The following is a 12,788-nucleotide window of genomic DNA, read 5'->3' on the forward strand; positions in this document are numbered from 1 at the left end:
GACATTGAAACTGTGAGATGGACCTACAGGACATTGAAACTGTGAGATGGACCTACAGGACATTGAAACTATGAGATGGACCTACAGGACATTGAAACTGTGAGATGGACCTACAGGACATCGAAACTGTGAGATGGACCTACAGGACTAACTAGTTAGTCTTAGTACGTGTCTTTTTTTTTTAACCCTTTACTTCCTAATTGTTTAACCCAGAACCTTGACATAGTGTCCATTACTTTTTACGAAGCTTATGTCTGCCTGGTAAAAATCATTTACACGTCTTGGATCAAGCTGAAATTATGTACACTGATTTCTTTTATTTGACAAAACATGAATGAATTTTTGAAACAATAAGACAAATGAGTTTATATAAGTCTTGGTAATTAATTATTTTGTTTGTTATCGAACAAGGAAAAGAAATTGTACTTGGCTTATGTGGTGGTATAAGCTTAATTAGCTTTCATATACTGTGGAGGTCGCCACTTCAAAGTTTGACCCTAACAAAAGATAACTATTAAACCTTTTATTTTCGTAAGCGATTCGTTTGCACAGTGGTTTGTATGTTGACTTGAGAAGGCTTGACTCTTCGAGTCCAAATTCAGTTCTTTATATTGTTTTTATAAATGCATTTTAAATGCATTTACGGTAACATTCACAGAGATACTCAATTCTTTCTTCCCCACCCATTTCCAACTGGTTCAAGTGATAGGATGATTGCGTATTGAGAAAGCCAAAAGCATGAAAAACAAGTGGTAAAAATATTTCTAATGACACAGATTTATGACTGTTTGTCTTAGAATAAGTCTAGATCTATTACAAACTGGAAGTAAAACCTCTATCGTTCTTTTGACAAACGAACGTACATATCCCTCTACCACCTAACGCTTTTAAATTGACCAACTTTGAACATTTGTTAAGTCACTTTCTAAGATCTAGTTGAGCGATCCGAAATGTTCGTTTGTGTGGACTGACTTCCTGTTCTAAGTTGAACTCAAACCCTGGGGGACGTCTCAGCATTTTGCTTGACTCTAGAGGTCAAGTCACTTTCACGCTCCTCGCCTTCTCTTCAAATGCGACATTGCGGAACATAAAGTCATATTTTTTTTTACAAAGCTTACATCAACTCAATCTGTCTGTCTGTCTGTCTGTCTGGTAAAAGGTGTGTACATGTTATTTCTCCCACACCCATTCTCGGATCAAGTTGAAACTTCGCACAATTATTCATTGGCATAGACAAGACATGAATCAATAAAAAAAGGTAATCAATTATACAATTAGTATTTAATTATTTTGTTTAATAGCAACAAGGGAAACTAAACTTCAGTATTCACAGATATGTCTACATTTGTTGGGTTTAGTTCCATTTAAATAATTGTTAACGCTATTTCTCTTTTAAACATTCTCCGGTCAAGTTGATACTTTAAACAGTAATTTATTGTATCAAACAAAATAGGAATCAATAAAAAGGTAAATAACTTTTACATTATTGGAAGACATAGTTTTAAGGGCGGAGTTCTTCCCCTTTAAATAAGCTTTGTTTTTTTGTGTTTTTTTTTTTTTGGATTTTTCCTATTTTGAATGTTTACTATTGTTTTGTCCGAAGAGTCACTAGGAACAAAGGAAGAGCGCTATAGTTAGACTATTCGGAAATCGTAAAGTTTCGGGTATCCCAGAACGGTAACTACCCAAGACAATAAATAGTACAATCCAAAACATAAAGCTATGTACAATTGAGCAATCTTCAGGCAGAAGCCGGAGGGGGGGGGGGGATAAGAATATCTGCTTCAATCCTGACCACAGAGATAAATACTCCCTGAAGCGTGGTCGAGAGGCTAAGTTCGCTTGAACTTGGCTTGGCTACCTAGAAGGGGGCTCGAGGCTCGACACCCTACTCGGGCAGAGTTTACTGAGCGCCTAAAGGCAGCACGGAAAACCAACTCCTAGATACCCCTTCCCCCCACTGGTCCACAAAAGATATGGACCAAAGCGCTCTGAGCATGCTATAAGCATAGAAGTAGCGCTATATAAAAGCTATTTTTAAAAAATCTGAATGTTCACGGTGTCTAGTGTAAGAGTTGCAACTGGGATGTACTTAACATCAACAAACCTTCATTATTAATAGTGCTATTACATAGTGTTATTACATAGTGTTATTACATAGTGTTATTACATAGTGTTATTACATAGTGTTATTACATAGTGTTATTACATAGTGTTATTACATAGTGTTATTACATTATAGGAAGAATTATAGAATGCTCAGTGTGCTAGGGTCCAATCTCTTTAGTAGACCAGTTCGGGGTGGGGGGTCTTTTGATTGCCTTTAGGGATTTGTATGTGAGGTTCCTTGTTAGATGGCCAAGGTGTATTGCTGTTTTATAAACTGGACAAAGGCACTGTGGTAAATAAGACTGACTTCTTGTCTTGTAAATACTGACTTCATGTTTTGTAAATACTGACTTCATGTCTTGTAAATACTGACTTCTTGTCTTGTAAATACTAGAACTCTGCGATTTTAAATAAAAGCAGCCTAGAAATTGTGATATTAATCTTTGGCTCGACTCCCTTAGACTGAACAAAGGGGCTCAGGTGTGTCATTTTGTTTCAGCTCCTCCGAGTTCCGCCTCTGATCCTTTGTCACTGCTGTCGTGTCGCCTTACTATAAGTCCAGATCAATGACATCTGCGATCGATCGGGGTGTCATTCCAGAGTATTGTCATGACGATCATAAACTAAATCATCATCAGATCGGTGGAGGGGTTGGAAGCGGTTGGGGGGGGGGGGTGAATTATTTGTTGTTTTATTTTACGCTACGATTTTGGAACTCTATTTGTGAACTACATTTTTTGTTGTTTCTTCCTTCTTACCCCCATCCCTGTTTCTCTTGCCTTCTTCTCATTACAGCAACATATCTTGAATGACTTCCGTGAATATTAGATTCGAGCCTTATTATTCCCTCTTACCTTAGAAACGTATCTTTGCCTCTAACCATCGCCTTTCATCCTTGCCTCTTATTCTTATATCTTATCCTTCCCTCTAAAAATTGCCTCTATATCCTTCTTCTAATTTAGAAACTTGTTCTTACTTCTAAAAATTGCCTCGCACATTCTAGCATCTCATCCTTGCCTCTAAAAATTGCCTCTATATCCTTCTTTTTATTTTGCAACTTATCCTTACTTCTAAAAATTGCCTCGCATATCCTAGCATCTTATCTTTGCTTCTATTTATTGCCTCTTATATCCTTGCTTCTCATTTAGCTTCTTATCCTTGCCTCTTAATCTTGTTTCTAATCCTTGCCTCTTGCATCTTATCCTTGCATCTATATCCTTGAATTTCGGCCTTTCCTTTTAGTCTTGCATCTTATCCTGTTATATTATCCTGTCATATTATCCTGTCATATTATCCTGTCATCTTATCCTGTCATATTATCCTGTCATCTTATCCTGTCATCTTATCCTGTCATGTTATGCTGTCATCTTATCTTGTCATCTTATCCTGTTATCTTATCCTGTCATTTTATCCTGTCATCTTATTCTTGTAGTCCAACCTTTTTTTCTCGAAGTACTAGTACTGCATTATAAATAAACACTATCACAGTCTTCGTACTGCTTACAAAGTTATCAATAAACCGACGTCATAAAAATGCAGTCTAGAACGCCACCTAGGCAGCCAATCATTAAGGAAATATTTGGCTGTTGACGGTTGCCAATAGTACTGTGCTGACTTACTTGACGTAATCCAGTTGACTCCAAGTGAAGCACTACTTTGCCTTCAGACTCTGTTCTGGGTAATTTGTTTCTGTTGGGTCCATGTCCATTCTGCCGTAGTTATATTTTCTTCTACATATCACCCCCCGCCCCTTCCATGTTTTCTTTGGTCTTCCAGCCATTCTATTCCACTGCGGGTTATATTCTAGAGAATTTTCTAAATGTTTTGCTAGATATTAACTTAATTTCCGAAACTAATTCCATTTATTCCCGAAGTATACTTTCAATATGAAAACTTCTAGAATTGTAATCTATTAATTTAAAACAAATATATTACATTTTGAAGAAACTTTTGATTTTTTTAATTAATAAATTTAGAAAAAGTAAAGGAAATACATTTTGGGTCATTGTTCGTACAAGAACTGACAGAAGTCTGGAATCTTGAGTCAGATTGGCAACAGAAGTGTTGGATTTTTTACCGTGTTCTGGCCCAATAAGATTGCTGCCTGCATTCATACAAGAACTGACATAAGTATGGAATCTTGAGTAAGATTTGCAACAACAGTGTTGGATTTTCTACCGTGTTCTGGCCCAGTAAAATTGCTTGTCATCGATGACACCACGCTGGACTACTTGTTTCAGCTCATAGGACTAGACAATTGACATTTTTTTTGGTTAAAAGTCTGGGGGGACAGGGGAGGGGGAGGAAATAATGTAATATTGTGGCTTCCACTTTTCCTTAACACCGCACTCCGATACATAATTTATATTTTCGTCACATCCGGGAAAACCCGAAGCTTGAGTATCTCTTGTGTTTCTCCCAATCCTTTTATCACCCACCCCCCTCTCTCTCTCTATCTCTCTCTTTATCTGTCTCTCTCTCACTCTCTCTACCCTGACTTTTTTCCTTCTGTACCACCCGCATCACTCTTATTCCTGTTTCTCCCCGGGGGCTAAATTTACATACGACATCAGGCATCAATTATGAAGCACCCCCACTTCATAAACACTACGCCCTCCCTTTTTTTGTTCTCCCCCCCCACACCCCCCCCCAAGATGATAGAAACCTGCATCGTCCATTGTCTTTTATGACGAAGCTATAAGCCCCCACCCACGCACACACACACACACTCACACATGGACACGGAGGAACGAGAGGTCCTAGTGTTTGTAGGAGGAAGTCCTTTCCGGTTTAGCGTGTTACAGTCTCCCTGGGATCAAAGGGTGTATTTGAAGAACGAAGTGAGCACTACATATGTAAAACTTAAAACTCTAGTCGCTACTGTTGGCTCGACTCAGAACTCTGTGAAAAAGTCACGCCAGATATTTGCATTTTCGTTCGCGTGGATGTGGCACATATAACAGGCTGCCGTACGAGAGTGAGACGTTTGGCAGACAGCACTGTCAACACTACCTTAAGTCCGGCTCTGAATGTAAACGTCGTGAATACTCAAATATCATTTATTTGATGATAATCAATTAAAAGCAGTGTATCGTAAAGATGAAGTAGATTCATAAAGTTAGTTTGTAATATTTCTGTATAAATCAAACATATATTTTTACTAATGAAAGCTGCGAAATTTTACTACAAGATTTGGAATCGTTTCGATATTCTTCTGTTTTACAAATATTGTATTAATTAAGTCCGTCTGTTTGTCTGCTAAGATTGTTTACACCTTTCTTCTCCCACTTGCCATTCTCGGATCAAGTTGATATTTTGCAGAATCATTCATAGTCAAATACGATACATGAATGGATCAAAAAATTAACCGACTAGTTAATCAATTAGAGGTAAATAATTATTATTGTTTATATAAAAAAGAGGTAAAAACCTTGCAGCATTGAGATATATAACAGTGGTTGTGCGATGCTTTCCCCTTTATAAACTAGAAAAAATTATGGTCGTGGCGCTTTCCACTTCGGCTTTTACTTATAGGAATTAAGCGTCATCGGTCACTCCACCTAATGGTCTCCATGGAAGCTTAACATTTTACAAACGTTAGATTTGGGTGCCAAGTATTAAAATGAGAACTTGGTGTTGTTTATCCCATGCGACGGGATAAGAAAGTTAACATTTCTGTTTAGCTATTGATGACCCGACATCACAAAACAAATGCCAGTCAAAGAGACTATGTAAAATGTTTGTTTGTTTGTTTTACATGTTTCGGATGTTCCTTCAGAGTTGAAGATAGTTTACTTCCTAGTCCAAACCTCCCCCGCAGGACGACGGGGGATGGGGAGCGGGCAGGATTTGAACCCTCGACCTTCGATAAATCCGAACGACAGTCCAGCGAGCAAACCGCACGACCAGGCAGCCACCTATGTATGAGTGTGACATGGAGAGAGGCGATGTGTGAGTGAGAGGCGGAGATAGTTTAAACTGTTTGATAATGGTAGACCTGAACCGGAAGTCAAATGGTAGATCAATTTATGCCTTACCTCCCCCCTTCCCCATTCCAAAATAAAGGTTTCTTCCAGAGCGTCCGAGAAGGAGGGTTAGTAATGCTGGAAAGTGAGAAATGAATAGAAGAGTGTAGTAAGGGGACAGGAACCCTAACTCCTGACTATTGATTCCTTCATAAATAATCAACTGCTACAATACATTTAAGAGACTTTTGACCTTTGCGATTAGTATGATGGCGTGTAATGTGATTAATGATTTTTTTCCAACTTTGCTGCCGCTAATGTGTGGTGTCTGTTTTAGGTAGAACCTCCGCGTAACGGGTAGTATCTGTGTAGTGTGTAGTATCTGTGTTATGTGTAGTATCTGTGTAATGTGTAGTATCTGTGTTATGTGTAGTATCTGTGTTATGTGTAGTATCTGTGTAGTGTGTAGTATCTGTTTAGTGTGTAGTATCTGTGTTATGTGTAGTATATGTGTAATGTGTAGTATCTGTGTAGTGTGTAGTATCTGTGTTATGTGTAGTATCTGTGTTATGTGTAGTATCTGTGTTATGTGTAGTATCTGTGTAATGTGTAGTATATGTGTAATGTGTAGTATATGTGTAATGTGTAGTCTAAATGTAATGTGTAGTATCTGTTTAATGTGTAGTATCTGTGTAATGTGTAGTATCTGTGTAATGTGTAGTATATGTGTAATGTGTAGTATATGTGTAATGTATAGTCTAAATGTAATGTGTAGTATCTGTTTAATGTGTAGTATCTGTGTAATGTACAGTAAGTAGGCTCCTATGAATTGTTTAGTATATGTTTTAGCCATATTTTGGCGAATAAAAAAGCGATATATATTTATTACTTATTGTGTGTATTGGACATAAGTAACTTTGCATTTCATACTCCATACAAATTCATTAAAGTGATCCTTCTTCCCTAGTGCTATAAAAAGGGAAGTTTCCCTTTCAAACCTTGCGATCTATAGGGCGGATGATGTTAAGCCTTTAGGTCATCTTTTTCTTTGGCCAACGGTTAACGAGCAGAGTATCATGGGGCCAGCACAACCACCAACCGCCTTTACTTTTCCCTTAATTACGTTATCACATCTAAGGTCAGTTAGTCCCAGGATGTGGCACATTGCAGGAACTTAGTAATTCCTGGAAATCGGAACATGGCTGAACCAGCCTTTAAAAAAAAAAAACGAAATACCGGATTTCCAATATTTACGCACTGCTAGCCCGAACGAATCACATATTCTCAAAGCGTCCCACTTTGCCTGCTCTTAGAAGGTAGCTTTTATCCAAGTTAAAGCGTTCCTTTTAAAACATTAAATAAGCCGACCACACGAATCATTAGTCCGAAGCCGGGACGATGGCTGAGCACAAATCGTGAGAGATTTTAAAAGGACAGAGAAGTGTGTAGGGAAAGAGTGTGGGCGATGGCCGAGAAGGTTAGGGCGCCCTTTGTAATAAATGGGAACCAACAGGAGTGCATTTAACTGGGCGTAGGGGAAATATAAAGAAGAAGGGTCGTAGCGTTGTAAGGAAGAATTTAGGACATAAGGACTTGGACGTTCTTAAGATGAAGATAGGACATAAGGTCTTGGACGTTCTTAAGATGAAGATAGGACATAATGTCTTGGACGTTGTTAAGATGAAGATAGGACATAAGGTCTTGGACGTTGTAGTTGAAGATAGGACATAAGGGCTTGGAAGTTGTCAAGATGAAGATAGGACATAAGGTTTTGGACGTCCTTAAGATAAAAATAGGACATAAGGTCTTGGACGTCCTTAAGATAAAAATAGGACATACGGTCTTGTCGTAATGTCTTGAAGGTTGGACTAAAGAGACAGTATGTCCTAGAGCTAGGTGTCCTGGGTTCAAATCAAAAAGGTTCTGTCTTTGTACCTTACCAGTTTTTGCATTGGAATCGCGATAAAATTTTGTGGACCACAAAAAAGCAGTGGACCAGCCCGCCATTGATGCGCTAATAAGATTATCTTATGACCAGACGGTGATAATACAAATTTGTTGCGGACATCGTCACGACATTCCTATGACACAGTCAAGATCTACTGACCTAATGGCGATATAATGATAATTTATCATTCTATAAATAATGCATTTCTTTCTGTAGCAAGAATTTCTTCCTTTTCCCTCTCATTGGAATTCTAATCATATTCTTCTTCATTGTTTTCCCTTTGTTCCCCATCGAAGGTGCCGCTTTGTCTCTTGGCCCTGTTCAAGTCGGCTCCTTGGACGCTACGAAGAAGAAATGAAGAGCGTTAATAATTAATCTCTGAAATATCAGCCCATTGTCATGTCTCCCCAGTTAGCTAGTTGTTTTTTTTTTCTATTTTTCTTTTATTGCTTGTTATTTCTGATGAGTTTCTGGAAAGGTCAATTTACGCAATATGTTTTTTCCCCTTTTTAACTTGTGGCTGAGTGGTAAAGTGCTTGAACTCCATACCGAGGAGTCTCGGGTTCGAACCCTTGTGAAATTAGAGATTTTTTAAAGTTTTCCTCTGAGTTCAGCAAACTCTAATGAGTACCTGACATACACTGAAGGGATGCCATTGTGCTGGCCACAAGACTCCAACGTTAACCGTATGCCGAAGAAACAGGTGATCTGTGCAGATAGATTAGAAGATCTGAAAGAGGTGGCTTAACAAGAAACAGGTGATCTGTGCATATAGATTACAAGATCTGAAAGAGATGCCTTAACAAGAAACAGGTGATCTGTGCAGATAGATTACAAGATCTGAAAGAGGTGCCTTAACAAGAAACAGGTGATCTGTGCAGATAGATTACAAGATCTGAAAGAGGTGCCTTAACAAGAAACAGGTGATCTGTGCAGATAGATTACAAGATCTAAAAGAGGTGCCTTTAACAAGAAACAGGTGATCTGTGCAGATAGATTACAAGATCTGAAAGAGGTGCCTTAACAAGAAACAGGTGATCTGTGCAGATAGATTACAAGATCTAAAAGAGGTGCCTTAACAAGAAACAGGTGATCTGTGCAGATAGATTACAAGATCTAAAAGAGGTGCCTTAACAAGAAACAGGTGATCTGTGCAGATGGATTACAAGATCTGAAAGAGGTGCCTTAACAAGAAACAGATGATCTGTGCAGATAGATTACAAGATCTGAAAGAGGTGCCTTAACAAGAAACAGGTGATCTGTGCAGATAGATTAGAAGATCTGAAAGAAGTGCCTTAACAAGAAACAGGTGATCTGTGCAGATAGATTACAAGATCTGAAAGAGGTGCCTTAACAAGAAACAGGTGATCTGTGCAGATAGATTACAAGATCTAAAAGAGGTGCCTTAACAAGAAACAGGTGATCTGTGCAGATAGATTACAAGATCTGAAAGAGGTGCCTTAACAAGAAACAGATGATCTGTGCAGATAGATTACAAGATCTGAAAGAGGTGCCTTAACAAGAAACAGGTGATCTGTGCAGATAGATTAGAAGATCTGAAAGAGGTGCCTTAACAAGAAACAGGTGATCTGTGCAGATAGATTACAAGATCTGAAAGAGGTGGCTTAACATTTTTACCTTTAAAAAATAAATAGTGTGGGGTTAGTACAAGTAAAGTTTCCCCTTTCACTGCTTGCGATCTATGGGGCAGATGATGTAAAGATCATCTGTTTCTATGACTTACGGTTGACGAGGGTGTTATGTGGCCAATACAACCAATGTCAAGTACCCATTTATTATTGGGTGGACTCAGAGGTGCCCAAAGATCCCGAACCTAAAAATCCCAATCTTCACCAGGATTCGAGCCCGGGACCCCCTGTTCGAAAGCCAAGCGCTATACCGCTCATCCACCACGCATCCTATAGTGTGTGTACTGAAACAATATTTTCAATAAAATTTCGCCATAAAATCAGGAGCGTTTCTGGTCGATATATTGGGTGGCTACCTGGCCGTGTGGTATGTGCTCTACAACTTTGTCTCAGTGGCCCAGGGTTTGAATCACTCCTCCGACATGTGAGAGGTTTGGTGTAGGATGTAATTATCTTCAATAATGAAGGAACGTCCCAAATAGATAAAACATACACATAAAATGTTGCTTGAATATCGTTGACCTAGGGGGACAAGGTCTCGTCTAATCCTTTTGTGACATCCTAGTTTGTTTTTTGTTTCTATCTTTTCTAAATGTTATTTATTCTACCCTGAAGCAATGTAATCTTGGCGAAACGACATCTCTGTTTAATCGGACCAATAAATAATGCACACTCTCATATTTTTTTCATTAAAAATCAAAAGCAATTTAAACCAAAGGCATGTAAATTCTCTGGCGATATCGTTATTTAAATAAAAGTTCTAGTCTAAAATAGTTTTCTATGTAGTATTTCTCTTCAAAATTACAAATACTGAACTAATTGAAACAAAATTTTCACATAGAATAGCCATTTATGTTTCTACATTAGCTTTTGATTTTTTTTTTACTAAGTTCAGAATCTGTTATATTTCATTCTAAATCAAGTCACTTTTTAGAACTAAATGTTACTGAAGGAAGTAACTGTTTAGAACTGCAAATACTAACGGTTTTTTCCTCCTTGTTATCAGAGCTCTTCCGACTGTTTCCGGTTCTGGACGTTGCCATGTCTTTCAGCTATTTTTAGCAACGTTTGTTCCGGACTTTAAGAAGACACTTTTTACACAGTCTCGTGTAATTCCCCCCCCCCTCCCAGCGACTTTCCATTACTGAGACTCTTCCTTCTTCCATCCCTCCCAAAGCACTCCCCCCAAACCCCACTCCTGTCTCTCAGATTAATATCTGCATCAATGTTCCTCGACCTCCACGCATGAGCTGTCCCAGTGTTCCGTGCAACCGTTGAGCCATCCCCCAGGAGATTTGGCGCATTGTTCCACTGCGGAGCCATGAACGAGCTCCACGCACCCACACGCCGACTCGTGCACTTTGAGAATGGGTGTGCGCGCGCGTGTGCTCTCGGGGGGGGGGGAGTGACTGTTGTAGAATTGTTATGGTGTGCTGGGTATTCTATAACTTTTTTTTTTGGACAACATGGTCGCTCGATACTGCTAATCGATCGAGTCCCTAATACTCCTTGCCATTAGTTGTTTAACTGATGAATGCCAAGCCCGTAAACAAATGCTTTGCCTTATCAAATTAACAATCTTTCATTAGCAGTCTACAATATTTAACACAATACAATCCACGCGATGACCGAGGCTGCAATTTATTTAAAATTTTATTGACAGCGCAAATGGTTGAAAAGAAGTTGGAGAGAGGACGTCAGGCGGTGATAAATGGCGTGAAGATGTTAAAGAGTCCAAACTGGTGCCCCATAGATTCCAGAGGGATATTACGGAAAGATAGAAAGCCAGAAACCTTGGCGATGTAAAAACGAGAAGCAATCAATTAAATACTATTTATATTTTAACTGTCAGTATCAGAACTATTAGGAATACATGGCTCTGCGATTAGGAAGCAGATGGGCAAGACATGGGGACAGTTGGAGAGACTTGCCCAGAACCGAGACGCCAGAGGGAATCAGGCGGGATTATATGCAGAGGTGTGGTGATCAAATCTTCCATGACAACAACCATTGAACTTCAGTGATTCGGAGTTTGATGACGATTTTCCGGCCTCAGAGTCCCCACCCGAAGAAGTGTTCTTCAAGTAGTGATGCAGACTTGGATTCGCTAACAGAAAATACCACACGAATCTCTAGTCATAGCAGGTAACAGGATTTTAAAAAAGACCCATTTCTCTGAAGCAACCCTTCACGTTAGTAAGTAAGTAAAGTTTCCCCTTTCAGACTCTTGCGATCTATTGGGCAGATGGTGTTAAGGTCATCTGTTTCTTTGGCCAACGGTTAACGACATGGGTGTCATGTGGCCCCAACTATTGCCAGGTATCCATTAAAGTTGGGTGGACTCAGGGGCGTCCTAAAAAACCTGAGATTCAAAATCACAGTCTTCACCACGATTCGAACCCAGGACACCCGGTTCGGAATCAAGCGCTTAACCCCTCAGCCACCGCGCCCCCCGATCCTTCACTGTGGTGGGCGGTAAATTATAGGAAAGAGGCACCCCCATCAAGGTACATGACTTTATGTTTATCATGTGGATTTCATGTTTGGAGGTTGGCTTATCCTAACACGAAATTATTATTTTGTTTCACATTTCATAGTTTAGATTGAACGTGAGTCTTACAGAAATATTGAGAAAATTTTAATGTTAGGGTCTCTTAGGAACTTTACCTTGGATGTTATGGTCACTACCAAGTAACACTGTCTGTTTCCCATACCTCGCCACCCAAGCTTATATCTTCCCTTGTGGAAGGTCATCAGAGAATGCCCACCATGTCTTTCAACACTGCATTCTTTATCAAGAGGCCCCGAACAAAATACTGACCCCAAAACACCCTATAAAAAGAAAACTGTATGGAGAGCTGCCTGATTTTAGAAATGACTGCGTAGTTAATCTTGTATCTTGGTCTAGTCATCTGGACATGATGATAGAAAATTAGTTGGGCACTTGGAGCTCCATAAGTTTCCATCATAGAAGAGCGCAGTTTCACGTCATATCTACGTTCATAACAATTACATTAATATTCACTATTATATTATCTCAATATTTAATTTATATATTTTAAAAATGTTTCTAATTTTAAGAATAAAGTAAAAAATAAAATTACAGCGTAAGCGTAC

General features: G+C 39.0%; 1 protein-coding gene across 1 annotated transcript in view; it reads left to right on the forward strand.

The window, feature by feature from the left end:
• Positions 1–12,788, forward strand: part of LOC106060779 (vesicular glutamate transporter 2-like) — a 224,537-nt gene that overhangs the window by 52,021 nt on the left and 159,728 nt on the right. The window lies entirely within an intron of this gene.

The sequence above is a fragment of the Biomphalaria glabrata genome, chromosome 10 (assembly GCF_947242115.1).
Source record: "Biomphalaria glabrata chromosome 10, xgBioGlab47.1, whole genome shotgun sequence".
NCBI classification, from domain to species: domain Eukaryota; kingdom Metazoa; phylum Mollusca; class Gastropoda; family Planorbidae; genus Biomphalaria; species Biomphalaria glabrata.